We start from the raw sequence: 5,557 nt of genomic DNA, 5'->3' as shown, positions 1-5,557 counted from the left end.
GTTATATGGGAAATAGGGGTGGTTGTAATCCGATTTCGCACATTTTCACACATTTTCGCACAAAAATGTTTACCATTTCATAAAGATATCTTAATATTTTTACTCTTGCACAGACACAACCGGATTTCAACTCGTCTCTTCATCCTGATCATTTATATAAGTATATATAATCCTATATCTAACTCGATTAGTTTTAGGTGATACAATCAACCGCTAGGTGGACAAAACTATTGTACTCTGTAGCAACATGTTGCGAGAGTATAAAAATCACAATTAAATAAAAACTAGGCTCTACCCATTGAAAATATATACATACAAGTATGTATGTATCACGAATTTCAAAGTCTACAAAATTTGCTCAAGTCATAGTCCGATTTTAAACAAGTAAGGAAGTGCTAAGTTCGGATGTAATCGAAAATTTTTTACTCTCGCAAAGCAAATGGTATACTCGTTTGAGATTTCTTTGTGGACACTGGGGTCCGCATATTCAGTACTTGAACAGTTTTGGTTCGATTTAGGCAATTTTTGGTCACACGTTGGCTTACTTTAAACGTATTATTCACGCAAAGTTTTACCCCGATATAATCATTCTTGCTTGATTTGCATACTGGAAAGTGAAAGAATCAAATGGAATTTAAAATGGTGTTATATGGGAAATAGGCGTGGTTGTAGTCCGATTTCACCCTTTTTCGCAATATAAGATAAAAATATGAAAATAATGTTGTATACCGAATTTGGTTGAAATCGGTTAAGCAGGTACCAAGATATGGCTTTTCACCGAAAAGTGGGCGGTGCCACTCCCACTGACTAATTTTTAACGCGGTTCCTATAAAGTCATCACATACCACCCCAGCGAAAAAACTTAATGTCTCTGGCGTGTTTAGTGCTTGGTTTATCGCGCTTTTAGTATTTTTTAACAGTACCGTTATATGGGGAGTGGGCAGGGTTGTTACCCGACTTCACCCATTTTCACACTGTCGATAGAGGTGCCAAAAAAATGTGTTTTCAGTGAATTTTGTTATTATAACTTTAGCGGCTTAGGAGATATGCACATTAAACTTATTAGGGGCGGGACCACGCCCATTTTAAAAAAAAATTTAACTCCGGATGCCCCTCTCTAATGTGATCCTGTGTACCAAATAACAGTCTTGTATCTTATTACGGAGTTTAGTTATGGCAATTTATTTGTTTTTGATTAATGGCGTTTTGTGGGCGTGGCGATGGTCCGATTACGCCCATCTGCAATACAAACCGTCTTACGGTACCAAGAAACATGTGTACCAAGTTACATAAAGATATCTCAATTTTTACTCAAGTTACAGCTTGCACCGACGGATGGACAGACGGACGGACGGACAGACAGTCACCCGGATTTTAACTCGTCTCTTCATCCTGATCATTTATATATACATAATCCTATATCTAACTAGTTAGTTTTAGGTGATACAAACAACCGTAAGGTGAACAAAACTATTATACTCTGTAGCAACAAGTTGCGAGAGCATAAAAATGTGCTTGCTATCGCTAGGAAAAATTACATCATCTGGTATATTATAATTGTCCCAGAGTGATATAATAAAGATTACGCCAAGTATTTATCGTTACTTTTTATACTCTTGCAACATGTTGCTACATAGTATAATAGGCTTGTTCACCTAACGGTTGTTTATATCACCTAAAACTAATCGAGATATTGTACAATAGATATAGGGTTATATATCCATATTTAAATGATCAGGATAGTGAGATGAGTTGAAATCCGAGTGACTGTCTGTGCAAGCTGTAACTTGACTAAAAATTGAGATATCGCAACGAAACTTGGTACACGTGTTCCTTGGCAAATAAGTGAGGACGAGTTCGAAGATTTTACCGTAATTTTACCACTGCTACGTTCACAAAATTCCATTAATCGAAAACTTATAAGTTCCACAATTAAGCACTAAATAAATATGTAAAACTTTACTTTATAGAACCGGGGACAAAAGGAGACGATGGCTGTGGCACCGCTTACATTTAGGTGGTAACCCATATCTCGGGACTAGCTCGACCGATTTAAACCAAATTCGGTAGGTGATATTAATCTGAAATTCTTATGCCACAGTGTGAAAATGGGAGATGATTCTTTCACTTTCCAGTATACACTTAACACCAATGAATGTATCGCGATATAACTTTGCACGAATACTGACTTTGAAGAAACAAAATTATTCAAGCCGACAAGAAACTCAGATAGAATCTTTATCTGATATCAATATGCCCGTGTGCCTAATGCGTTGAATCGGATCAATAATTCCCTTAGTTCCCATATACCTAATAGAAGAATTTTCGAATAATTAATTAATAATTTAATGAATGTGAAGTACCTTAATGAAACTCAGAGACCATCTGTTTCTGTGGTAATAGCAAAAATGGACAAGAGCGGTCTCTCATATATCAGATATAAGATTTTCAAACTTTATACTGTATGCATCGGTGTGGTGTACATATAATGATTTTCGTTATTCTAACAAACCCAGTGCTCAATATGTCGGTCAGTGTATGAGTTATATATTTATAAAATTAATTATTGGAATGAATTTTCCCCGATTTGATTCTTTCAAGTTGCAAGAGTATGAAATGTTCGGTTACGTTCGAAGGTAGGTAGCTCAGTTTCCGCCCAATTTTATCCATTTTAAGCTATGATTAAAACACGCACTCTAATTTTAATTGAGGTAACTCACTTATTGGCCGTTATATGTGTTATAAAGTTCAAAAATCTTTATATTAAGTAAATGGGGCTAAGGAAAGTATTGACCCGATTCAACCCATTTTTGACGTACAGACATATTATTATCAGTAAAGGATCTTCTTTGAATTTTGCTTCAATTTTGGATTTTGTTGCGGGCTTACCAAGATTTTTCCACAAAATCTTCCATAAAGTGGATGAGCACAGTTCCAATTACTCCGCCAGAAGGCGGAAGCACTCATTCGGGCTTCGCAGCAGCAATAGCGTCTTCGGTGCGCACTGTAGGGCGTCTGTGAGGATGAGCATTGTTCACTAAAGTAAATGTGGTGCGAAACTGATCAATGGTTGTGACACTGCTGGGAAATATTGGATTATGAAATAGCAAACTGTCAAAAAGACCAACTCGGAAAAAAGTATCGCCTCATTGAAAACTACACGTCTAAAAAAAGCTACCGAAAACCGTTTCATTTTACAATGGGTTCATTCAAAGAAGGCCCAATATACAAGTTTCCTCTCTCTAAGAGTTTGGTATTTTTATTAAAAGTAGTCTATATGAGATAGCTCATAATAGTTAGCTAAAACTATTCGAAAAACTGTTCTATGTATTAAAGATAGGCAAAGCTTTCACCAGATTTTTACACCGCAACATAAAATAATAACGAGATATGTTTTCATTTTGTTTTGGTAAAATTACTACAGTAATTTACCAAACTTATCCATTGAATTAATTTTCCATTAATATTACATAATAAAAAATGCATCAATTGTGTATATTTTTTAAATTACTTTTCACAATCTCTTAGTGTGTTTCAAAAACGGATTCCCACAGCGTTGGATATGTAATCTCGTCAATATTGCCTGAGTCGAGCTTACAGACACCACCATGCTTACCAGTTTCAATTACTTTAATAATATTCTTGGCACACACCTCTGCAGACTGTTGTTTGACATAGACGCAACTTAAAGGTAACATTTGAATAAATATCCTTTGTAAGGATGGTTTCTGTAATTCCTGGACATATAGTTATGAAGCTAACTCCGAAACGATCGAAATAAATTTTGTCCTTTATTAAATTGAGGGGAATAAAGTTGGTACATTATTAGGTTGGAAAGTATTTAATTTCAATTTATTTACTATAGTACCACCGTGTCCACCACTAGATTTATCCATATAAGGAAGCGCGGTTAGAGTGCTATGGATTAATCCCAACTAGAGAGTGGAAATAGAAAACAAATTGAACCCGCGAAATAATTAAAACACTTTTAAAACAGCATATTTTACCAAGTTTATTTCGATTGCTTCCTTGTTCTCATTAAGATCAAATATTGTTACATTCTAAAATAAAAGTACATATACTTGTACGTATACCAGACACTTTTAGACAGACTTTTCGAAATGTTTGCTATAGCGTGCCCGGACATAGTTTTATGGTATTTCTTTAATTAAAACTTTATGTATTAAAGTATTGGAAGCCACAGTAATTCAAAATTAGTTCCGATTTAGTTTGCTAAACATTTTACCGTACACCGTAGTTAATTTAAATTCTTAATTCAATCGCGACAATGATCATAGTTGCGGGTAGGTATCAACTGATATAAGTATAACAAGTCTGTGATAACCTGAGTGGGGTAGTATTAAATTCATCTCATAGGGCATTTGAAAATTTATTATCATCAGTATTTGTCCTTTATTTTTATTGATGTAACTATGTAGAATATAATAGTTCACTCTTTTAAATGTTATTTTATTTATATTTATTTCAGCGAATTTAGTCAAAATTCTGAAAAAAAATTATATGCCAAATTCGTGAATATATCTTGTTAAATAAAAAAGTTTTTCTTACAAATACTTGATTCTGATCCTTCAGTTTGTATGGAAGCTCTATACGCTATATTGGTCAGGAAGAAAAGGATTTTTGCAAAAATTTAAATCAACTTAGTTCACCGATCATTTAGATATATGTATATTTCATAGGGTCTTCGACGTTTACTTCTGGGTGTTACAAACTTCGTGGCAAACTTAATATACTCTGTTCAGGGTATAAAAATCATGTGAGATATTAATTATTAATTTTGATCTTGAAATAGGAAACACGGAATGGTGAGTTATAAAATTAGCAGAAAACGATAATTTCCGCTAAGGTCTTTAGCGAATTTGCTATCGTTCATCTAAACTTCTCGTGTCTCTTTCATTTAGTAATACGAGTATACGAGTACTCGTAATGTTAATATGGTGACAGTCAGCTGTTTTGCAAGTTCCGGCGACTTTTTGCTAATTTTTCTATTTGAAGGAATAGTACGTTACTCTCCCTTTTTTCGATATAGAATTTTGAATTGAATAGACAAAGAGTTTAATTATTCTTTACTTTTTCTAAGTACATACATCTGTAACAAATTTTTTTTATTCCTTTATCACCAAAATAGTATCGTAAAACTATACCTTTGCATCACTTTTTAGAAACTCTTTTACGCAAGCTAGGCCAATGCCACCAAATCCACCCGAATATATCACATTTTTGCCTTTAAGGTTCATTTTCAACAAATCAACTTTATTATTATGTAAATTAAATGTAAACTTTTGCTTAAGTTAACAGCTGTTGTTAGCGTGCGCTGTCTGTTGTTTTAGCGATCTACTTGCCAACTATCGGTGTCTTATGAATAAGTCGTCGTCGAAAGTTTCTACAGCGCATTCTTTTTATGCTCGTTTGTACATAATTGTCGTATTATCAAGATGACTGTAACTTACTATCATTGAACTTGCTCTCGGTGAACTACTAGGTTTATGCAACTAAAACGAGCGGTAATTTTTGTTATTTTAATATTAACATAAAC

The 5,557-nt window shown here is 34.0% G+C and overlaps 1 pseudogene; it reads right to left on the bottom strand.

Annotated features, from left to right (window-relative positions):
• Positions 1 to 3,524: 3,524 nt before the first annotated feature.
• Positions 3,525 to 5,557, bottom strand: LOC106618808 (alcohol dehydrogenase-like; annotated as a pseudogene).

The sequence above is a fragment of the Bactrocera oleae genome, chromosome 6 (assembly GCF_042242935.1).
Source record: "Bactrocera oleae isolate idBacOlea1 chromosome 6, idBacOlea1, whole genome shotgun sequence".
Lineage (NCBI taxonomy): Eukaryota > Metazoa > Arthropoda > Insecta > Diptera > Tephritidae > Bactrocera > Bactrocera oleae.
Note: the sequence above shows the minus strand (reverse complement) of the source record. Positions and strands in the feature narration are given on the sequence as shown.